This window comes from Dipodomys spectabilis, unplaced genomic scaffold (assembly GCF_019054845.1).
Source record: "Dipodomys spectabilis isolate Male_0828 unplaced genomic scaffold, ASM1905484v1 ptg000760l, whole genome shotgun sequence".
Classification (NCBI taxonomy): domain Eukaryota; kingdom Metazoa; phylum Chordata; class Mammalia; order Rodentia; family Heteromyidae; genus Dipodomys; species Dipodomys spectabilis.
In genome coordinates, this window is record NW_024871437.1 from 68,550 (window position 1) to 93,533 (window position 24,984).

General features: G+C 56.3%; 1 protein-coding gene across 1 annotated transcript in view; it reads right to left on the reverse strand.

The window, feature by feature from the left end:
• Positions 1-24,984, reverse strand: part of Afap1 (actin filament associated protein 1) — an 85,122-nt gene that overhangs the window by 45,041 nt on the left and 15,097 nt on the right. The gene's annotated exons all lie outside the window — the stretch shown is intronic.

The following is a 24,984-nucleotide window of genomic DNA, read 5'->3' on the forward strand; positions in this document are numbered from 1 at the left end:
TACCACGATCCAGCCCAGCCCTCGCTTACGCTCTTAGCCTCCCCGCCTCGGAAGACAATGTCAAAACATTTCATCATTCTATTTTCATACATGCATAAAAAGTAATTCAACTATATCACCCCGAGCCCACCCTCTCCTTCTGTCTATACCCTCCCCTTCACGTTTCTACCCACAGTCCCGGTTTCATGTTCCTGTCATTCAGGAACGACTAGATTCTGAATAGGACAGCATGCAGTGTTTGTCTGCCAGCATGGTCTGTTTCACTTAACACGATGACCTCCAGTTCCATTCATTTTCCTGCAATAGGATAATTCCACTTTTCTTTAGTGCCGACTCATACTGTTGTGCATGTGCATGCGTACGCATGTGTATGTATTCATGCACACACACACCCATCGTATTTCTCTTTGTCCACTCAGGTGGAGAGCACTTGGGCTGATTCCACAGTCCGGCTACTGCGAACACTGCTCTGCAAACCCAGGTGTGCGGGTATCTAGGTTGTGTTTTCACTTAAATTCCTTCAAATACAGCTCTAGGGTGGCAGGACCCTCCGAGGGCAGATGCTTTTGATTGTGTGAGGAACTTCCACACGGACCCCCACGGTGCTCCCACCAACAGTGTCTGAGGGTCCGTTTCCCCATATCCTCGCCAGGATGTCTTCCTGATTCTGCCTGGGGCGAGATGGAATCTTAGTGGAGTTTGGCCCTGAATTTGTTTTATGGCTAAGGATTTTGAACATTTCTTCATGTATCAATTAGCTGTTTGTATTTCTTCTTCTGAGAACAGTTCAATTCACATATGTAAATATTAATGGCAATCTTTGGTCTACTGTTTAACTTTCGGAGCTCTTGGAGTATTTTGGCTATCTTCTTTTTTTTGCGGGGGGGAGGGGGGTCCAGTCGTGGGGCCTGAACTCTGGGCCTGGGCGCTGTCCCTAAGCTCTTCAGCTCAAAGCTAGCGCTCTACCACTTGAGCCACAGCGCCACTTCTGCTTTTTTTCTTTTTGCTTATGTGGTGTTGAGGAATCGAACCCAGGACCTCAGGCATGCAAGGCAAGCGCTCTACCACTGAGCCACCTTCCCAGCCCTTGGCTATCTTCTTATCTGATGACGAGCTGGCCAAGGTTTTCTGCCAGAGAACACCTATCCCAGCAACCACTGCAACCTTACTGAAGACACGGTGTCCCTTCTGAACAAACACCTCGCTCCTTCACATTGTGTCAAAGCAGCAGATTTCAGCTAAAAGAAGCACCAGAGCCAGCTGCCAAAGATGATGTCATGCCCCAAAGCTGATGTCACCGCTTAGTGTCAATGTACGAGGCAGAATTCCAGTGTTAAGGGGAAGGAGGTCGGAGCCAGGTGCACTGACTTATCCCAGCTACTCAAGAAGCTGAGGTCAGGAGACTCACAGAGGCCAGCCTGGACAAAAAGTATTGAGATCTCGTGTCAACTGTAATGGCGCACGCCTGTAATACCAGTCACATGGAGGCACATGTTAGAGAAGTGTGGCCCAGGCTGGCACAGATTTTTTAAAAGGAGGAGGTGATGGTGAAGGAAGAGGAGGGGAAGGAGGAGAAGGAGGAGGGAAAGGAAGAGGAAGAGGAGGAAGAGGAAGAGGGCAACGGCAGGGCAAGGGGAAGGAGAAGGAAAGGGGGGAGGGGAGGCAGGAGGGATAGGGGAGAAGAAGGGAGAGGAAAGGAGGGAGGGAGGGAACCGCAGGAGTTGCACAGCCCCACCCCCACCTCTTCCAACTATGCAGCCTTGAATCCTAGCCAAAGGGGTCTGCAGGCAGCCTTCTACTATGTTAAATTCCTTCCCGGTTTTCCCTCATTCATCCTTAACATCTTCCCTCCAAAATGTTACAGTGGTAGAAATGACATGAAGCAGCGTGATGTGACTGGCCCAAACAAAGATCTACCCTGAGGTAACGGGACTCATTCCCTGGAGGACTTCTGCTCATCCTAAGCCTCTGAACGCTCTGCTCTGCCACTCACGTGGCCCCTGCCACGCTCCACTGCCCTTTACAAAGTCCAGGCAATGCGCAGCAGCACACAGCTACAATCCCAGCTCCAGTTTTTCTTTTTTTTTTTTTTTTGTCGGTCGTGGGGCTTGAACTCTGGGCCTGGGCGCTGTCCCTCAGCTCTTCAGCTCAAGGCAAGCGCTCTACCACTTGAGCTACAGCGCCACTTCCGGTTTTCTGGTGGTTTATTGGAGATAGGAGTCTCACGGTCCCTCCTGCCCGGGCTGGCTTTGAACCACGATCCTCAGATCTCAGCCTCCTGAGTAGCTAGGATTACAGGCGTGAGCCACCAGCGCCCGGCTTCCAGTTTTTCTTAGTCATGTAATATGAGTAAACAGTTCCCCAAGTTGTCTCCCTCTTGCTAAAGATAGGATGGGTATTATGAACCCGTGGGCTAGTGTGCGGCAGAGCCCGCAACCATCCAGCAGGCCGCTCCTTGACCACACGCTTGCAACGTGATCAGAACTCAAAGATGGAGGACCCATGGTGGAGGCTGTCGGTCACCGGGGCTCATCAACAGCCTCCCAGCACCAAACAGCGAGGAAGGCTGTTCTGTGAGACTCTGCACATCCAGCGGGAGCCGGGCAAAACAGATCATTGCTCAGAAGACCGCCATGTGTCAGACTGTCATCAAGGAATCCCCCCAAAACAAGCTTCAACCCCGATGGCTTCACAGTGCGATTGGGCCAAAGCCTGAACACCACACTGTGTATAAAGTGGTCTAGGAGACAGGATAAAACCTGACAATTCCCAAAGGCTTTGATTTATTGAAGCAGGTATAAAATGATGTCTAAACCTAAAGGCAACTGCACAAATGAGAAAACCAAAAGCCAATCTCTCCTAGCAAAGTCCTTCCATAGGCCTCCATCTCTGACTGCCCACTTCCCTACTACCTCCTACAGCAGGCTACACCACCACACCAGCTTCTTTCTGTTCAGATCACGTCTCTTCTCTGCTTAAACTGTCCTGGAACAAAATCCCTCCCTCTTGGCTAGGTTGACAGGCAGAAACCACTGTGCCCAGCTGTACATTCAGAAGCAATCTCTAGCATAATGCCCAGGCTGGCCTCCAACTCGAGATTCTCCTGCCCTCAGCCTCCCCAATAGCCTCCCTGACCTTCCCCACCAGTTTCTCCAAAGCCCATTTCGGGATCTTAGTTCTCTTCGTTTCCCAAATTCATCTCTTTTCACACCTGCTTGTTCCTCACACAAGCAGCTCTCAGCAGCTCAAGTTCCCTCTGGCTCTGCCCGTGAGACTTTACACATGCTGCTGGTCCATGTCTGGTGTGTCTCACCCATCCCTAATGCGTGCATATGTGTGCACACACACTATTCCGTCTCCCACCTGGTCGTCTCTCTGGCTGTCACCACCTCTGATCTGCCCTCAGCCCCTTCCCACGTTACGCTGTTCAAGGCTCCTGTGTTGAGGTCCCCGGCTGAGCAGGTGGCGGGGACCACAGTGTGACTTCTCTGCCTGGGTGAGTTGTCCAGCACGACGCTGGCAAACAGCATGTGTGTGTGCTGAGTGCGAGTTCACGAACCGGCACCCAACCTCCTGGAGGGCTGTGTTCAAGACAGAATTGCAGAGATGACAGCTCCTCCTCTCCTAGCAGGTGTCCTGGTGGCATGCTCAGAACACACCTGGGACATGGGAGGGACATACAGGCCATGCTCCCAGGCAGCAGGTGACCAGGGGCTGGGCCTTCCAAGGCACACACGCATTCCAGCTGCTGCAGGCATGAGATGCGGAGGCCCCTGCATACTTTCCCTTATAGGGCTATAGCTCACATCCTCTGCCTCCTCCTGATCCTTCCACAGCCTCCCAGAAAATACAAACTGGCTGCTTAGAGCTTGACCTAAAATCTATGAGCAAGCAGCCTCCCTTTAGACACTAACTGGGCAGAAAGCTTCCCTCCACTCCACACAACATCTGAGACTCTCAAACTCAACAGCCATGACTTCAAAGACTGGGGGACCCTGGGTCCCAGCCACTGAGCTTCCTGACTTCCCATGCTCCATTCCATTCTGCCCCGCAGGACTCCCCAAAGGACTCTAAACAAATGTCTCCTACCTCAGCTCAGCAGTTCCATCTGCAACTCCCGCCTGGGGTCTCTCTCCAGGGGGCGCAGACCTAGTCAGCCTGCTGGGCTCCCCAGACAGCTGCAGCTCTGACTCACCAGGTCCCCAAGGAAAGCCAGGGCTTCTGAGGGGGTGCCCTCCCTCTGAGCTTCCTGTCTGGACTACCCGAGCCCGCAGGAGACCCCAGAGGAACCAGTCAAAATCCACAGCCACGTTCTTCTGGAAGATCACCGTGCTCCCTGAAAGGCCTGTTCATTTGTTTGTGGATGATTTGAGTCATGGTGGAAAATGGCCTGCCATTCTTTTGTAGAAAACAAAAGACAGGCAAACGTTTGGACCTGGTGTACTTTTCCCCCACCACGTTAATACTGGGGCTTCAATTCAGGGCCTGGACACTGCCCTTAGCTTTTCACTCAAGGCTGGTGCACTACCACCTGAGCCACACTCTACATCCAGCTTTTTCGTGATTAATCTGAGATAGACTTCCCTACCTAGGCTGGCTTTGAACTGTGATTCTCAGATCTGTTTCATGAACAGCTTAGCATTTCAGGCATGAGCCACCACAGCCTGACTGAACATGCTTTTACTTTTAACTGATCATAACAGTACATGCCACCTGACACGGCCTCAGGACCGGCTGTCCAGATTCCCCAGCAGGGAGGAGACGGCTGACATGAACCATGCTGGCTGCTGATGGAAGCGTTCAATGTGATCTTCAGTGTTTCCATTCCACTTAGCTCTATCTATCTGTTCAATTTCCTTCAGCTCAGCTCAATTACCAGGTTGTTAAAAACTGAAGAAAAGCTGGAGAGGGTACAGGTCAAGAGGAAGCTTGGGAAGAGCAGAAGAGCAGAGCCGGACAGGGACGTGTGTGCTGAACACACACAGGACACCAAAACAACACACTCACGCACAGATACTTGGGTGTCCAAAAGTGTGGCATAAAGGCAGAAGAGGCAATCCCTTCAGTCCAAGTAAGGAAACAAGCAAATGACATGCAGGTAAATTAAAGATCAGAGGTAGTAAGAGGCCAACAGGCAAAAGCACCTAGGTGGATGAAGGGTGTGGCTTAGTGGATCAAGCACCTGTCTAGGATATGAAAGGGCCTGGGTTCAAACCCAACGTCGCAGAAACAAAAGCCATCTAGCTGGCATTTCTATGTCAATTCTTTTTGTAATCTCTGGGGGCTTTTATTAAGTTAAAAAACATAAAGCTGGAAGAAAGCCATCTAGCCATCTACAGGAGGTCATGAATCCCATTCAAAACTCTAAGTAACCAATATGCCTGTGGCTAACGTTGTCATCCTAGCTACTCCCAGATGGAGACGTGAGGGTTGTAATTCAAAACCAGCCAGGACAGGAAAGCCTGTGAGATTCTTATCTCCAATAAACTACCCTCCCCCCCCCCCCCACCAAAAAAAAAAACAGAAGCTGTGGCTCAAGTGTTAAAGTGCCAGCCTGGAGCAAACAAGCTCAGAGAGAGCTCTCAGGAGTCCACACTCCATGTCCGGCATACACACACACACACAACAGTACAAAGAAAAAGGAACATTACAAGTAAAACCAAACAGACTAAAAACAGGCCAATGACAGATCGTTTGCAGTAAGCACAGAAACAGCGCTAACTCATGCACATATTTCTAGTTTGGGGACTCTTCCAGCCCCTCAGCCTCATACATAAAGCACACGCGAGCCCACACCCATGCACAGACCCTTCCTGCAACACAGGACATCTTGAAGACTGGCTGGAACATGGGACACATGCCTGGAAATGTCACAGAACTCCCCCTCGTATAGCTAATGTATGCTAATAAGAAACAAAGTAACATCTTGGGCTTAGCTGTCAGGCCTGGCTCATAACTGTCTCACCCCATAAAGAAGTTACTAATTTCAGGAATAATTTGCTTGGATGGAAAAACTTGAATTTTCAAAACTGAAATTGTTCACTTATTTTAGAAAACCGAGCTGCTTGCCATAGAGAAAGAATTTACATTATGGGTCATCCAAATGCACCAAAGGCTCGGACCACAGAGCCTCTGGGCGGCAGATCCGCCAGCAGCCCCTCCCCTCCCCAGGCAGTGCCCAGTCCTTGCCCTGATGTGTGCTGAGGTCCCTCAGGAGAGAGGCCATGGGCGCCCAGTTGGCCAGGTCCCAGCAGGACGGAGAGGGAACACAAGCCACTTCACATGTGGATGCTCAGATGAAGGAGGACAGCTCCCCCAGGAAGATGGGGGCCAGAAGGCCCAAGCAATCTACACAGCGCTACACTGAAGAAAACCCCAGGGCCTGGCTCATGAGCGAACCCCACCAAACATTTCAGGAGAAATACTAATAAATTATCTATCAAGCCTCGCAGAAAATTGAAGAGAAAAGCAAACAAATATTCAGAGGGGAAAAGACACTACAAGGACCCTAAACCAAGCCCTCGTGGGCATGGACTCAATTTTAGCAAATGGAAATAGCACGTTAGAAGCAGTGGGGTGCGTCCTGAGGAGGTGGTGGGCAAAACATCGGAAAATCAATCAATGTACCTCACAGACCCTTGAAGAGATATGATTAACTTATTTTTTTTATGGGGAGCGGGGTCCGGTCATGGGCCTGAACTCTGGGCCTGGGCGCTGTCCCTCAGCTCTTCAGCTCAAGGCTAGCGCTCTACCACTTGAGCCACAGCGCCACTTCCGCTTTTTATTTTTTTCTGCTTATGTGATGCTGAGGGATCGAACCCAGGGCCTCATGCATGCAAGGCAAGGCAAGCGCTCTACCACTGAGCCACCTTCCAAGCCCCATGACTAGCTTCATAGATAGAGGCATGTGATAAAATCCTAGCATCCATTCATGTTGGGGGAAGATCCCAGAAAATGAGAAGTAAGCCAGGGACCGGGCTCATTCCTGCAATCCTAGCTCCTCAGGAGGATGAGATATGAGGATCGCGGTGTGAAGCTGACCCAGTCAGAAATCTATAATAGACTCCGTCTCCATAACTAGCAGAGCATCTGACCGCGTGTGTGGCTCAGTGGTGGAGTGCCAGCAAAAGCCGAGTGAGATGCACAGGACACCATGAACCTGACCCCGGGGCCGCTTCCAAGCGAGTGGCCCACAGAGAGCGCTCAGCCCGGCCGCAGGAGCAGAAGAGGGCCCCGAACCAGGACTCCGTGCCCAGCAGACCACGCCGGGCTGTGCAGCTACCCTGTGGGGTGACTCGGGGAGCGGGGACAAGGCCTCAGAGAAGCAGGCTGTCAGAACATCAGGGCCTCCGGCCTCCCAGCCAGCAACGACCCAACAGTAAGTACATCCAGGAAAGTCTCTTCGCGGGCCCGACGTGATGAGCTGATGTCTGGGCCACTACTTTGCCGCACACACTGTCTGCTCTGGTGAAGCTACTGAAAGTCTAACTGGGGGCCTGGGGGTCCAACAGCGGCATCAGGACGCTGAGACTGCACAGACCCCAGTGTTTCCCATCCTGTCTTATACCCACAGGACCCCAACTAGCTGGGGTGACCCCGCAGGCCCACCATGAAATGAGAATGGGGCTGTGCAGAGGACAGGTACTGGAAGCACCCCCGTAGGGGCCAAAACGCGGGGTCTCCTGCGCCCACCAGGGCCACCACAGCAACGGTCCCAGACACCTGCAGTGACACGCAGAGAACTATGGTGCCCGAGGACACGGGACTTCCCAGGCTCGCGGCCAGGTGCTGCAGACACCAGCGGTCTCTAGCCCGTCCATGCCTGCCTGCCCTGCTCCGCGGCACCCCGGCGGTGGGGAAAACCACATCCATGCATCTCAGTCACAGCTGCTCTCAGCCTGCGGGACTGTAGCAGTTCTCTACCGACCACACAACAGCCAAGGATGAAGGCTTATGGAAGACCCCTTCTCCACAGGGCCCCTAAATCTGCACCTCCCAAACTGCCTCACCAGGGTCATCACCCCTGGTCCGGGTGTGGCCCGAGAGTCTGCATTGCCAACCAGCATGGGGTGAGGCCGGTCCTGCTGCCCAGGGGTCACCTGGAGAAGCCCCCATACCACACCAACACTCACACCCCAGGAAAGGGTGCTCTGCATGTGGTGAGATCTGAAGAGCGTGTTCAGATACACACGCACACACCCACGGCCTCAGCCCCTCCCCCAGCTCCACCTACACCAAGCATAGATTCCCAGGCAGGGAAGGGCACAGGGGGCTGGGAACAAGCAGGACCCAGGGCCGGGCTGTGCTGGGCCTCTGGCAGCTCCGCTCTGCATGGCGGTGCTCAAGCAGCTGTGTAGAGAGAGGGTGGGCATCTCAGGTCTGTGCCAGCTCAGCCTCTCCTCCCATGTCAGGGATGCCAGGGCTGGACCACCGCTGGAGCCGGCCCATGCCTGTCCGGGTGAGCGAGGCTTTGGTAATGCAGCCCCTGCGTGGTTCCCTGGGCGCCCAGGGCTGCGCTCACAGGACAGCGGCACAGACCACCCTGGGCCCAGCTGAACCGGGGAAACCATGGTGGCATGAGTCCCATCACCTCTGGGTGCTCACTCTGAGAAGAGGCTTCCTGGGGGCAGCCAATGACAGACACCACAGCCTAACACAGCTGACCACCACCAGGCCAGCGCTGGCCAATGACAGACACCACAGCCTAACACAGCTGACCACCAGGCCAGTGCTGGCCAATGACAGACACCACAGCCTTAACACAGCTGACCACCAGGCCAGCGCTGGCCAATGACAGACACCACAGCCTTAACACAGCTGACCACCAGGCCAGCGCTGGCCAGCAACAGACACCACAGCCTTAACACAGCTGACCATCGGGCCAGTGCTGGCCAAGGGGAGCAGCTCCACCTCGCTGGGGCACCAGGCTGGCCCTCCAGAGAATGCTGGACTCACTATAGTGAAAAACACAAGCATGCACCCCTCGCTGGGCACCCGTGGCTCACGCCTGTAATCCTAGCTACTCGAGAGGCTGAGATCTGAGGATCATAGTTCAAGGGTAGCCCAGGAAAGAACATCTGTGAGACTCTTAGTTCCAAAGAACAAGGAAAAGCCAGCAGTAAAGCTGTGGCTCATGTGGTAGTGCCAGCCTTAAGCAAAAATGCTCAGAGACAGCACCCAAGACAGATACAACACACGCGCGCACGCACACACACAGACACACACACAGAGCTGTGCCATGACACACCAGGCTCTTACCAAATTAAAACAAAAGAGCCAGAGACACAGGCTGCTTGCAGTGGAAAGCTGTGATGGGAACAGGCGCCGACACCCGAGAGCCAGCCTGGGAAAGGCCGGGCCCTGCGCCTGTGGGTAGAGGGGCCTTCCGCACAGGGGCGCTCCCTACTCCTCGCCCGGTGAGCAAAGCCTCCTGCCTGCTCCCACACACGTGCTCCACACCACGCTGGCTCGACACAAGCCGGCTCCAAGGGCGCTCTATGTGTTCAGGGAAATAGACTCTATGGAGGGAAATTGGAAGGCCAAGACAAAGGACCCCTTTCTAATCATAGCCTCCGGACCCATGGGGAGAGAGGTGGACAGGAAACTCATCTCAAGGCAGCCTGGAGAAAGCCAAGAGCAGGAAACCTAGCGAGGACCGGTCTGAAGGCGCGGAGGGTGGTCCTTTACACACGCCGAGTCTCACTGCAGGGGACAAAGGCCCGTCTTCCATGTCTCCTCTGTCCACCCCTCCTCCCATGCAGAGGCCCATGCCTGCCGCCAGCTGGTCATCAGGGAGGTGGTGAGGGCCCCGGGTTCCCGGCCCATCACGTCTCCCCTGGGCTGCTGACAGCAGGCCGGGCTGGAGCCTCAGCCTCAGGGGAGGAGGCCCAAGGCTGCCCCCTGGGGAGGGGAGGCTGAGCGGCCTACATCTGTCTGCCTGGCTCTGCTGGCAGATGGTTCTTTCGGTGAGCGTGCGGGCACGGGGGTGGCGGTGGGCAAGGCGCTCTGGGTAACATATGCCAGAGTGTTAATAGAAGCACATTAGAGAGGACGGCTGTCTCACTCTGATTCGGGGCTTGGAGCTGGCGCGTGCGAGATGAATGAGCTCCGGCGGGGGGACCAGGTGGACATTCTGCTCGGCGCGTGATCCCCTCCCTCTGCAAAGCCAGCTGTGGGGCTGGTCTGTGGTCAGAGCCCTCCTCAGGCACGGAGCCCCGCCTCGGCCGAGCGCCTGCCCTCACCAGCATGACTATAAGGACCATCTGCACCCTAAAGAGCGGAGCCCAAGATGACAAGCACACCCACCAGCCCCGCCGGCACCGAGTGAGCGCTAGCGAAACTGCGGCATGCGCTCTACCCTGCGGGACGGGGTGGGATGCTCCCTTCACACCTCAGCCAGGGGGGCGGGGGGAGCCCCACATCTCAGGGAGAACAGGACTTCAGAGCAACTTCGAGTTGCAGCCAACCAAAGTCAGTGTGGAGCATTGGTGGCATGGCCGACAGCACACAGGCATGGGCCGGGGCAGGACGGGGGCAGCGACTGGGCTCCACTCAGGGACGCCTCCGCTGCTCTCCGGCCCTGTGCACGCAGATCTGCTCCGCTCAGCCGCTACCTCGGCTGCTCCATTCCTCACGGATGGCTGTGCTTCGTGGGGATTTTGCTTTTTCTTTCTCCAACATTTCTTGGCATCTCCACTGTGACCCCAAACTCAGCATTCCCCATCCTAATACAGCACCCAATTGTCTAGCTTCCAGTGACTCCAGCCAACATCTGTTTTGTCATCGCTACAACCTCGGTCCCTCTCATCACGAAAGCCAGTCTCCCAGGCTCTGTGTCTGAAGCGTGGCGGCCCCACCCCAGCCCAGGATACAGACCAGCCCTCTTCCCCTTCCCCCACCAGCCCACTCCACACGACTTCCCTCTTCCAGGGCTTTCACAGCTGTATGCCTTGCTTCCCCGACCCCCAGCTCCCTGCCAGCGGGAGCGTAGCAAGGGCCTGTCACGCTGGCCCCGCACATGCCACCACGGCGGGCAGCGAGGCCGCGATCGTCGGTCGGATGGTATCCAATCATATGAGACGCCAATAGGGAAGCCATGTTTTTCTTCCTGAAGCAAGAACAGGGTAATGGATGGACTCATGAATAATCTTTCCTCAAAAAGGGCAAAGACCAGAAACATCTCTGTTGCACAGCACCTTCTCTGACTGTGATCTGTGAGTGAGCAGCGCCCTCCACACACACAGGCCTCCCGCCCTGGGGCTGGGGAAGAGGAGGCGTGGGAAGCCTTGGTAGCGCTGTGCTGGTCCACTGGCCTCATCTGGAGCCCTACAGGAGTTGAGGCAGAGAGCAGAAAGCAGGCTGTGGACCAGGTAACTGGACATAGTGAAGGATCCAGGGGCCTAGGCAGTGAGGTTTCAACTGGCTGAAAACACCGAGTGACTTGTTGGCAGCGACCAGCTACAGGTCATGGTCTTTTTTTTTTTTTTAATGTGTTTGGGGCCTGGCTGACGGATTCATCACTACATCAGTGATTAGTAACTGACTTGGTTGAATTTTGCTGCTAGTGATTCATAAACTCACAGAGTTCCCTCCGGACCACACCACCGCACACACCCGCAGCAGTCTTGCTGGGAGATCATCGATTTGTCCGCAAATATAGCCTCTGTAGCAAATTCACACTGAAGAAAGCCTGACTTTGTAGAACCTATCAGAACAATGTTCTCAGAAATCACAATTACCACCAAACACCCTGATGGAGGGGAAGAACAGGTCACAGGCAGCAGCCCTCAGACCACACCTGTCAGCTACAAGTCTGACAGGACCATTCTGTGCACAGCGTGAGCCATGAGTCAAAATGAAGCAGGAGAGGAAGGAAAGAAATGAAATGAGCAGGAAAGGAAGGAGGTCACCACACACCAAACAGGCTGCAGAGCGTGGTCAGGACAGCGTCACCGGTGGACGCCCCCTCTGCCCCAGGCTGGCCGCTGCCACCAGCTACCGCCAGCCCCTCCCCCTGACCCAGTGGTTCTACGCCACTGCCTTCTGAAACAGAACCATGCAAGGAATCCAGGAGCCCACCGCCTCAAACGCCGCGAAAACCCGGGCACGTGAATAAATACAGCCGCCCTTAACACTCATGTGTAACTGGCACGGGCGCTGCAGTGCACTGATCAAAGGAGTGGACCGCAGAGCGCCCTCCCCCAGCATCAGAACCTGACTTCCAGGTTAGAGAAACAGGGAACCAACTGGGAAACACTGAGCAGGCCTCCGGCCAGGTCGCCTCTCCCATCCGGGGCCTGTGCCCAACTCCTGGCTCGGCCTGGTGGTCCCTCCCGCCTTCCTGCTAAGTCCAGCCAGATTTTGGCACTGCTCTCCCCCTAGGCGGTGAAAGTGCTTTCGGAAGACCAAGAATGATTTCTGTGTGGAATGCAGCTGGAGGCATCAGCTTGAGCAAGAATTCAGCACTGAAGTGGAGGCTGATCACAAGAAAGATGGCCGCTTGGGGGAGAAGGAATGAAACTAGGCCACCGGCCCCTGTCCCACTAGCTACTCAGGAGGCTGAGATCTGAGGATCTTGGGTTTGAAGCCAGTCTGGGCCATTAAAAGCGTGAAGTGGAGTTGTGTCTTAAGTGGTAGAGTCCTAGCCTTGAGCAAAAGGAGACAGCACCCAGGCCCCAAGTTCAAGCCTAGGGAAAAAAAGCTAAATTGTCAAAAGGCTAAAGGACAACACCAAGGCCCTGAGTTCAAGCCCCAGTATACACACACACACACACGCGCGCGCACACACGCACACATGTGCACGCACACACATACACACACGCACGCACGCACACACACGCACATGCACACACGCACACAGACTACCCTCAGCTGCACTCTCAATCCTCTGCTGTCCTCAAACATCACAGTGTAGGCACCACATGCCACATGCGTGCCCAGCTTTCCACCTGGGGTGGGAACACGCCTCCCTGGGGCACCGCTTCCAGATCCCACTTGGTGCCACATGACTTGATGCTGTCCAACCAAGACAGGTACTATCCCCATGGGGACAGCGGGCACCAGGGCAGAGCCACCCGCACCCCACGGTCTCAGGGGACAGCGGGCACCAGGGCAGAGCCACCCGTACCCCACGGTCTCAGGGGACAGCGGGCACCAGGGCAGTGTCACACGCACCCCACGGTCTCAGGGGACAGCGGGCACCAGGGCGGAGCCGCCCGCACCCCACGGTCTCAGGGGACAGCGGGCACCAGGGCAGAGCCACCCGTACCCCACGGTCTCAGGGGACAGCGGGCACCAGGGCGGAGCCGCCCGCACCCCACGGTCTCAGGGGACAGCGGGCACCAGGGCGGAGCCGCCTGTACCCCATGGTCTCAGGGGACAGCGGGCACCAGGGCAGTGTCACACGCACCCCACGGTCTCAGGGGACAGCGGGCACCAGGGCGGAGCCGCCCGCACCCCACGGTCTCAGGGGACAGCGGGCACCAGGGCGGAGCCGCCCGCACCCCACGGTCTCAGGGGACAGCGGGCACCAGGGCGGAGCCGCCTGTACCCCATGGTCTCAGGGGACAGCGGGCACCAGGGCAGTGTCACACGCACCCCACGGTCTCAGGGGACAGCGGGCACCAGGGCAGTGTCACACGCACCCCACGGTCTCAGGGGACAGCGGACACCAGGGCAGAGCTGCCCGTACCCCACGGTCTCAGGGGACAGCGGGCACCAGGGCAGTGTCACACGCACCCCACCGTCTCAGGGGACAGCGGACACCAGGGCAGAGCCACCTGCACCCCACCGTCTCAGGGGACAGCGGGCACCAGGGCGGAGCCGCCCGTACCCCATGGTCTCAGCAGCCTCAGATCAGCAAGGAGAGGCCTGGGTGGGAAGGGGCAGGAGGAAGGAGGGAAGGGACAGGGCACGTGTGCAGCCAGGCAGGCGGGGAGGGAGGGCCTCCTCCTCCTGGCAGCTTCGTGAAGTTTATGAAGATGCTGAGGGCTGACGAGCGAGGTCACGCCTCCCGAACTCAGCGCAGCAGCACCCAAAGCCGAAAGCCTGATATCTGACAAGACCTAAGACTCAGACTGCAAGGCCTCACACAGCACCGCTACAGACCCCCACCGGGGCTGACTGGCCAGCAGCATGGACGCCAGCCTTTCCAAGGCCAGCACCTGGACAGCAAGGTCCTTCTGCACCTTCAGCCTGGAACTATGTAAACTTGGGCTCAAGCCCTGCCTACATCCTGTGAACTATTTACACTCCAAGTCTCACATCCTTCACAAACAGAACCGCACAGACCCTGCAGGAGAATGCACCACTCGGTTCCATCATGAGCACACAACCATTCACAAAGAGGACCCGAATCTGTTCCAGGCTTCTCAATCCACAGATTTGAAAGAGCTTTCTTTGGGCAGCTCTGCTTCCAAATGTTAGGCGGAATAGATAAAATGTGATGCTTTCACGCAAGGAACCATCCGTCTTTATGAACTGTAATAGGAGCAATCTTGGAGCCCAGGGGGAGGGCCCCAGCTGGCCCGGGGACAATAATGGCAGTTGATCGTGGGCTTCCCGGTCCCCAAATCCCAGCTCTATTAATACACTGGAGCAAAAAGCTATCAATGATCTAGCATCTGACTATCACCTCACCCTGCCATCTGCTTCTCCTCCATGCAAATTTAAAATTAATAAGGCCTCTCTTAAAACACACAGCTAGAAGCGCATCTGTCTAAAATTACAATTTCTACCTAAACCATGGGGCTGAAGATGTACCTTAAACAGAAATCTGAAGTACCTCAATTCTAGACCCAGAATTGCACAGCAATTCTGTAATACTCCAAATTGATTTTTTTTTCTAAAATTGTCACTCCCAAATGCCTACTTTCTTGTATGTTTAATAAAACATGTGAGGAAATTGGAAATCGAAGGCCTTTTCTACATACCAAGACTTAGGGACACAGGTGTGATCCACAGCCAACCCAAGGGCTTGAACTCAGGGCCTGGGTAGTGTTTCAGAGCTTTTACCCTCCAGACTAGTGCTCTGCCTTTTGAGTCCTACCTCCACATCTGGTTTTTTGATGGTTCATTGGAGATAAAAATCTCACAGGCTTTCCTGCCTAGACTGGCTTCAAATCATGATCCTCCGATCTCAGCCTCCTGGGTAGGTAGTATGACAGGTATGAGCCACTGGAGCACATATGAGCCCGGTTCCAGGTGAAGCGGACAGCGTAGCAGACATGAACTGTCTGAGAAGACTCAGGGGCTGGGGCCTGGCTCAGCGGCACAGCACACATGTGCTCAGCAAGCACAAGGCCCTGGGCTCAATCTCCAGACACACACACACCCCTGGGCTCAATCTCCAGACACACACACACACACACACACACACACACACACACACCAGCAGGTGCAGACACACATACACCCCTGGGCTCAATCTCCAGACACACACACACACACACACACACACACACACACACACACACACACACACCAGCAGGTGCAGACACACATACACCCCTGGGCTCAATCTCCAGACACACATACACACACACACCAGCAGGTGCAGAACCTCACCCAGGGGACCTATACGATCCTGGGGGAAGGGCGGTGACCCGCAGCTCACCGCTTTCTCTTTCGCCACCTCTTTCACTTCCACACAGACCCAAACCTTCTTCCTCCCAGGTGCGTCTGGGCATGGCGAGCATCCACACAACCCTTAGGCCTCAGCACACAACGGTCCCTGCTCCGGTGGCCACTCCAGTCAGGCAGCCGCAGAAGACCAAAGGAGGCTCTCAGCACTCACTCCCTCCACAGGCGTAGCTGTCTCTGCCGGGCCCTGGGGCTGCAGGTCTGGTCGGGCTAGCACACGTGTACGAGGGTGGCCAGGGAAGGCGGTGGGAGAGGCAGGACGGCCAGAGCCCGCCCCGCACCTGGGTGACGCCAACATTGTAAGATGAATCAGGAAGTAGGGCACCAAAGGGACAGCTTGAGCCTGCACTGACAAAAGCCTTTGTGATTCTTCTCCCGGTCTTTTGCGCCCCTTGAAGGGCGTCTGGAGCCAGGGCAGCCATGGCGCTGTTTCAAAGATGGCTTCGGATTTCAGATGTCTGATAGACACGCTCATGCACGTCCAGGAAAAAGCTCTGCAAACCATCTGGCCGGTGACTGAATGCCTTTTTTTGTTGTTTCATTTTAAGTACGGGCAAATGAGCGTGTTTATTTCAATGCCGGGCGTCCGGGCACGTGCAAGCTGTGCTAACAGATTTTCTCCGTGTTTTGCTGAATTGGCTAGCTTGCCATAAACAGGCCCCCATGCCTTCCTAATTATTTATAAATAGCACCAACACCCAAAATGCAAATCAGGACAAGCTGTGCCTGGCAAGGGCCGCTGAGATGGCAGCAGATGACGATGGCAGGTCTGCGGGGCCTCAGCGGGGCTCAGGAGGGGCGGACCCCGGGCGGCTCCGCTCTTTACGTTCTCTTCGTGCCTGTGTGTGTCTGTGTTCCCTAGCCCCACACCCGCACCATGAAAGTACCACGATGCCCCACTCCATAAAAAGAAGAGAGAAGCCAAGCACCAAGAGCTTGCCCAAGCTCAGGCTCACGAGAGCCCCTCCAGAGCCCAGGCCGGAGAGGCTTTCTCCACACAACCCAAACCCCGTCCTGGGGCCCAGCGCTGCACCCACGCACGCGTGGCCCACTCTGAAGTGTGGGGAGACGAGCCCACCGTGGCGCTCAGTTTACTCCGCCTAACCTCACCACAACTGAGGCACAGAAGTCCTCCCCGCTCACAGGTTTTACTATCATTTTTTCAAACTCTCAAAAGTAAACAGTGCTTTGATGACAAATGTCACACCAACTTAAAAATGACTAAGACTAGCTGGACACCGGTGGCTCAGGTCTGCAATCCTAACTACTCAGGAGGCTGAGATCTGAGGATCACAGTTCAAAGCCAGCCCGGGGCAGGAAAGTCTGTGAGACTCTCATCTCCAATAAACCATGAGAAAACTGGAAGTGGCACTGTGGCTCACCTTGAGCTGAAGAGCTAAGGGACAGCGCCCAGGCCCAGAGTTCAAGCCCCACAACCGACTAAAAAAAATACAACACATGACTAAGACTCACTAAATAATAAAACCACAATAATAAAAATTCAAACATCAGGAGCTGGGAAGGTGGCTCAGTGGTAGAGTGCTTGCCTCGAATGCCTGAGGCCCTGGGTTCAATTCCTCTACCCCACATAAGCAGAAAAAGCTGGAAGTGGTGCTGTGGCTCAAGCGGTAGAGCGCTTGCCTTGAGCTGAAGAGCTGAGGGACGGCGCCCAGGCCCAAAGTTCAAGCCCCACAACTGACCAAAAAAACCAAACAGGGGCTGGGAAGGTGGCTCAGTGGTAGAGCGCTTGCCTTGCATGCATGAGGCCCTGGGTTCGATTCCTCAGCACCACATAAGCAAAAAGAAAAAAGCTGGAAGTGGCGCTGTGGCTCAAGTGGTAGAGCGCTAGCCTTGAGCTGAAGAGCCAAGGGACAGCGCCCAGGCCCAGAGTTCAGGCCCCATGACCGGACCCAAAACAAACAAAAAAAACAAACAAACAAAAAATCACACAATGCCTCTTCTGCAGCTTCCTGCCCTCTTCTGAGTGAACACAAGAGCCCCAAGTTCCTAGGAGACTTTTCTACATGTTTAGAAATAATGGCACCCACAGAGGAAGGCGGTATTCTACAATGTCTCGCGCCTTGCTGTTTTTCAGATCCAAGGAGGTCAGCTACAACAGCCCATAACCAGCCACCTCCCGCACCCCTCCCCCACCCTGAGGAGACCTGCACCCCTCCCCCACACCCTGAGGAGACCCGCACCCCTCCCCCACACCCTGAGGAGACCCGCACCCCTCCCCCACACCCTGAGGAGACCCGCACCCCTCCCCCACCCTGAGGAGACCCGCACCCCTCCCCCACCCTGAGGAGACCGCCTCGACCCATCCATCTGGCTTCAGGAGGCAGCTCTGGTCCAGCAACTCTTCCCACCATCACAGGTGAGCCTGCACGTGTCCACCAGAGACAAGCGGCCCCCGTGGTCAGCACAGGTGCATCCAGAGTCCTCCGCCAGGCTGCCTGTCATCCAGGTGGGGCTCAGTGGCCAACGGTGAGACCTTCCCACAGCCCGCAACACCCTGACCCTGAGTGACCCCTCCCACACAACACCCTGACATGACACCGAGTGACCCCCTCCCACTGCCCCCAACACCCTGACCCTGAGTGACCCCTCCCACACAACACCCTGACCCTGAGTGACCCCTCCCACACAACACCCTGACATGACACCGAGTGACCCCTTCCCACTGCCCCCAACACCCTGACCCTGAGTGACCCCTCCCACACAACACCCTGACATGACACTGAGTGACCCCCTCCCACTGCCCCCAACACCCTGACCCTGAGTGACCCCTCCCACACAACACCCTGACCCTGAGTGACCCCTCCCACACAACACCCTGACCCTGAGTGACCCCTCCCACACAACACCCTGACATGACACCGAGTGACCCCTTCCCACTGCCCCCAACACCCTGACACTGAGTGACACCCTCCCACACCACACCCTGACATAACACTGAGTGACACCTCCAGGGGCCTCCAACACCCTGCCGCTGAGGGGCCCCTCCCACATCCGTAACACCCAGACACTGAACAAGGTGGGGCAAAGACCAGGCCATGCTGGTCTCGAGGGGGTAGGCAGGCTCCAGCACAGGTTCTAGGGCACACCAGCATGGGGGAGGCCCCGTGAGGCCCACAGCACAGCCTGCTCTCCCTCCACCCCAGCAACTCCCCTCCCCCAGACAGTCCCTCTCCCTGTGAGTCCCAGCGGCACCTCCCGCCCCCCCCCCCGCCCCCCCCCCCCGCTGCATCTACGCGGGGGGGGGGGGTGTCAGCTCACTGGCTGTCAGGTGCTGAGGCCCCCACCTCCCGTGGAGAGCACAGAAGCGCCGCAGCGAGCGGTAAGGGTGCAGAGGCTCCTGCTCCCGTGCCCGCCATCCCCCGGGGAGCCTGCTGTTCCCATGGGAGCCACCGCTGCCACCACCATCCACAGGACTTTGTAGGATGCAGGCCATGGCAAATTGTCACCCTGGTGCAGGACCTTCTTTCTAAGGACACACCGATCCATGGGCCAAAGACAGGTGGCTCTTATGCCAAGGACGCCCATCGCCTAGCACCGCACAGCCGAGGAGCGCGTCCCGTCTCCGGGTGACACAATAGAATGGCCGGCCACCCTCACTGACTCCGTGGTCACATTCCCATACTCCACCACCAATGACTGGGACTCAACACAGAAGACGCCAAGTCACACACAGTGAACACATGGAACATCACTTAATTCCACTAATGCTCAAAGATGTAAACTAAGCCCAGAACCAGCCATTCAAGCCTGTAATCCCAGCCCCTTAGGAGTCAGAGATCCGAGGATCACGGTTCAAAGCCCACCCGAGTAGGAAAGTCTGTGAGTCGCTGAAGTGGAGCTGAGGCAGACACGAAAGCTTTTAGCAAAAAACAAAAAACAAAAAGCTCAAAGACAGAGCCCGTGCACAAGACCAGTGCTGGCTCACAGACGGTGCAAAGTAGGACGCAATCCTTTTTGAGTGTCACCGCTCTTTAAGTGGTCATTGTTGGCGCTGGCGGTGACGTGGCGAGGACTTGTCTCATGAGTGTTGGGGGTACTGGGTGACAGCGGCGTCTCTGTGGACCCACGTGCGCCAGCCGCAGGGGGCTCGGCAGCAGAGGCGTGCTGCTCTCCGGCCCCGGGCAGCTGCAAGGCAGGAGCCCAGGCCGGGGGCTGCCCTCCGAAGCAACACGGTCGGCCACTGGCAGGTAATCTTTTGGGAGACAGTCCCATAAAATTAGTGTCACACTTCTCCAAGAGAAAGTGTGACTTTTATAGAAAAGTCTATTCCACTTGAGAGAGAGGTCTAATAAAACCACACAAGATTAATATCCTCATATAACAACAAATTAAATTCATCTGTCACAGGCCGAAACCCCAAAACCCTCTGGGCACACAGCTGTTTTTTCTGAGCTGGAATTTAACTCCGCGGGAGAAACGGAGCAGGTTTTTCTAAAGAGATTTCTTTCGCAAATGTCTTCAATAAAAATTCCTTTAACCCGGCTGAATGGTGCTGTGGCCTCACAGGGCACGAAAGCACAGTGCACGGCTGTGCCACAGGCACCGAATGCACACCGGGAGCCCACAGCACCAGGAAGGGGCCAGCACCAGGCCAGTGCCCCCCTCCCCCGCCATGGGCTATCCCAGCACCAGGCCAGTGCCCCCCCTCCCCACCATGGGCTATCCCAGCACCAGGCCAGTGCCCCCCCCCCACCATGGGCTATCCCAGCACCAGGCCAGTGCCCCCCCTCCCCCACCATGGGCTATCCCAGCACCAGGCCAGTGCCCCCCCTCCCCCACCATGGGCTATCCCAGCACCAGGCCGGCGCCCCCCCTCCCCCACCATGGGCTATCCCAGCACCAGGCCGGCGCCCCCCCTCCCCCGCCATGGGCTATCCCAGCACCAGGCCGGCATCCCCCCCCTCCCCCACCATGGGCTATCCCAGCACCAGGCCGGTGCCCCCCCCTCCCCCACCATGGGCTATCCCAGCACCAGGCCAGTGCCCCCCTCCCCCGCCATGGGCTATCCCAGCCCCAGGCCAGTGCCCCCCTCCCCCACCATGGGCTATCCCAGCACCAGGCCGGCATCCCCCCCTCCCCCACCATGGGCTATCCCAGCACCAGGCCAGTGCCCCCCTCCCCCACCATGGGCTATCCCAGCACCAGGCCAGTGCCCCCCCTCCCCCACCATGGGCTATCCCAGCACCAGGCCGGTGCCCCCCCTCCCCCACCATGGGCTATTCCAGCACCAGGCCGGCGCCCCCCCATGGGCTATCCCCGCACCAGGCCGGCATCCCCCCCCTCCCCCGCCACGGGCTATCCCAGCACCAGGCCAGTGCCCCCCCTCCCCCACCATGGGCTATCCCAGCACCAGGCCGGCATCCCCCCCCACCCCCACCATGGGCTATCCCAGCACCAGGCCAGTGCCCCCCCTCCCCCACCATGGGCTATCCCAGCACCAGGCCAGTGCCCCCCTCCCCCACCATGGGCTATCCCAGCACCAGGCCAGTGTCTCCCCTCCCCCGCCATGGGCTATCCCAGCACCAGGCCTGTGCCTCAGACACCCATGAGCACATTGCTTCTGAGCGGCCCTCAGCCTCAGTCAGCTCTCACAGAATAGCAGTAAACAGAAAACTCCCTCCACCTCTTTCCAGGCGGGCGTGAAGTCCCCCAAACCACCACACAGCTAAGCAAGAGGCAGCTTTCTACTGCTACACGCAAAAGCTGGGTTTTATATACTTCTATAGCATCGGTCAAAGGCACTCAACTGCCACTTGACAGCAATGAAGTTCCAAAGAACTCACCCAAAGTTGGAATCCGCTCCAAAAAGTAGAGCAATAAAGGGTGACTTCCGCTTCAAACACGCTCAGTGTGACCCACAGCAGGCAGCCTCCTCTTTCCAGCTCTCTACTCTGCCCAGTGGCCTTCACGGTGCTTTGAGGAAAAGCCAGGAAATGTCTACAGCTACACAGCGCCATGGCTGAACCAGTACCACGGATGCTGTCCCCGTGCTCACGGAAGATAACCTGGCGGAAAGTCAGACTGCAACGTGTAGTGTAGGCCTTCAGGGTCTCTAAGTCAAAGGAACAGCAGGAGGCCTACCCTTCACATAGCCAAGCCTTCTTCCACAGCCCAGAACCAGAGCCAGAGCCCACCTGGCAGAAGGAATAGCCTGGCAGGGTGGCCACCAAACCACGCCAGAGATAGCCAGCTTCTGGTGCAAAGCCCGTGAGCTGGCACTGCACCGTTTTCTAAAAAGGAAGGAGAGGCCTACGCACAGACCACTCATCACTCATCCATACCAAGGCCACTCACCAGGCTGCAAGGCAGCGCTCACCACAGGGTCCTGTGGAGAGTGGCCTGTATTTGTATGCATGGCTCGTGCTCATAATGCACAACCCGCCCGGTGTCCAGGTGCACACCAGGCAGCCAGCCCAGTATTCAGGTGCACACAGACAGCCCTGTATTCAGATGTACACAGACAGACAGCCCAGTATTCAGATGCACACAGACAAACAGCCCTGTATTCAGATGTACACAGACAGACAGCCCTGTATTCAGATGCACACAGACAGCCCTGTATTCAGGTGCACACAGGCAGCCGGCCCTGTATTCAGGTGCGCACAGGCAGCCGGCCCTGTATGCAGGTGCCTATCAGGCAGCCGGCCCTGTATGCAGGTGCCTATCAGGCAGCCGGCCCTGTATTCAGGTGCACACAGGCAGCCGGCCCTGTATTCAGGTGCACACAGGCAGCCGGCCCTGTATGCAGGTGCCTATCAGGCAGCTGGCCCTGTATGCAGGTGCCTATCAGGCAGCCGGCCCTGTATGCAGGTACACACTGGCAGCTAGTCCTGTATTCAGGTGCACACAGGCAGCTGGCCCTGTATGCAGGTACACACCAGGCAGCCGGCCCCGATTCAGATGCACACCAGACAGCCGGCCCTGTATTCAGGTGCACACAGGCAGCCGGCCCTGTATTCAGGTGCACACAGGCAGCCGGCCCTGTATTCAGGTGCACACGGGCAGCCGGCCCTGTATTCAGGTGCACACGGGCAGCCGGCCCTGTATCCCAGGGCAGCCCTTTAGCTGGACACTCACGCTGTCTTACGGGCATGGCCCCCAGGTCTGTCCGACACAGGAGAGACATGCGTGCTGGCGAAGGCAGGAGTCATACATTATTCGCTGCCTGTCCCCAAAGCCGAGCCCTCAGGCAATAAGGAGTCACCAAGCTGAGTTACTAAAATATTTTAGTTTGTATTAACAAAACAATCTAGAAAGTTCTGCCAACACAGAGTTCATGGCACACAGCTTGAATCTCAAGATCTGTCATTCTGTACTCCACTGGCCTACCATTTGCTAAAGAGAGAATGCCTAACGTGCGTACTAGATAGTGCCAAGGGCAGGCCTCAGCCGCGACAGGAGTAGTCCTGGTTCAAAAAGAACTGCAAGTCTGAGAATCAGAGGGAGGACAGGAAACACTTGCAGACAGAGAATTAAGGAAAGAAACCCCGGGGTGCCCGGGGAGGCGCCTGGCTGTGCCGGGCACAGCATAAATGACAGCATGGAGGCCAAGTCCCCAGGCAGGCTAAGGAAGCCAGGGCCCGCCGTGACTCCGCCCTCAGTCCCAGAAGTCACTGTAAAGGAATGCAAAGCCTCCTGCTTAGTTTGGGAGAATCAGCCAAAGAAATGAGCCAAGCCTGGGACTGTTCCCTCAGACAGCTCCAATTCTGCTTTTAGTGGCAAGGGCCCAAGTGTGAGATCCCTTGGCTGCATTCATTTGAAATTCAAGAAGCCAACGTTTAAGTGGTAAATTAACGACTGCTAATTAGAATTAAGAAATGCATGGTTCAAGGACTAGGGACACATTCTCTTTACCAAATGGCTCTGAATACAGCAGGCCTGCCTCACCTGTGGATGTATCGCTTGCTGCCCAAACAGTCAAAAAGTAACCATTAAACAATTCCAAAAACACACACGTCCTAAGTGCCAGGCACACAGGGGCGCTCAGTGGGTGTGGAGTTGCTCGGGCCAGAGGCGCCCAAATCCCCCTCGCCCTGGCCCTTTCTTATGTGAAAGCAAGTGGTGCCCAAAGCAAGTTTGAAGCTGTGGTACCCTCCCAGTCGCAAAGTGAACTTGCAGAGAGGCAGCAAGTCTTTGTGGAAGGAGGGCACATGGTGGGAGAAGGAGGCCCAGCTCAGCTTTTCCAAAATGGCACTGCAGACCCTGACCGGGCACTGGTGGCTCACCCCTGAAATCCCAGCTACTTAGGAGTCTGAGATGTGAGGATCAAAGCTCAAGGCCAGCTGGGGAGGAAAGTCTGTGAGGTCACGATCTCCATTTAATCAGTAAGAAAAGCTGGAAGTGGAGCTGTGGCTCAAATGTTAGAGAACTAGCCTTGAACAAAAAAGCTCAAGGACAGTACCCAGCCCTGAGTTCGAGCCCCAAGATTAGCACCAAATGCTAATAATAATAATAATTTTTAAATGGTGATGCTGATGTGTTGAAGTGAAGAGGCCTCACCAGGCTCTTTAGCGCCTCCAAACAATCCTGAGACACAAGGGCCCCTGAAGTCAGAGGCAGGCCTGCGTGGCCCCGCCCAGACCTCCATGCCACTTAGCCACAGCAGGTTCTCCACACAGCGCAGACCAGCGCAGACCAATGCAGACCAACGCAGACCAGCGCAGACCAGCGCAGACCAACGCAGTCCAGCGCAGACCAACGCAGACGTCTCCTCCACACACCTTGTGCAGCCAGGGCAGAGTCAGGACTCTGTCCACACCTAAGCAGTGCTTAGATCGTCCGAGCTGGTGACGCCGGGCCAGATCAGTGGCGGCTCTGCTCTGCAAGTATCAATCACAACGCTGTCCTGGGAGAGGGGTGAGGATGGGTGAGTGAACCCATGGAAGACACTGCAGGACGCAGTGCAAGCCATCTGTGGGCCAAGCCATCATCACCATGCCACCCCTGGTCCACTCCCGAGACCACGCTGCAGTTCAGAATCACTGGACGGTCTCCTAAGAAGCACAGCAGCCCGGGCTCCAGTCCATCCTCTATGCCACCCCGGCTGTGTGTGCAAAATGCTTTCCACAGAACCCCAAGATGCGGCTGGGGTGGCAGCCCCCACCCCCACACCTCCCCACCCTGGGAGCTGGCTGAGCAAGTCCCCAGTCTGCCGTGACTGTGCTTCAGGATAAAGAAAACAATGCAGGGCTCCTTCCAGTCCAAACCAAATCAACTCCAGGCAAAGGGGTCTGGCGTGGGTTCCACCAAAGCAATGTCCGGTGTCCTCTGTGCTGTCCTCTGGGAGAGAATGCATGTGCAGAGGGGCAGCCCACCCCCCGCCCC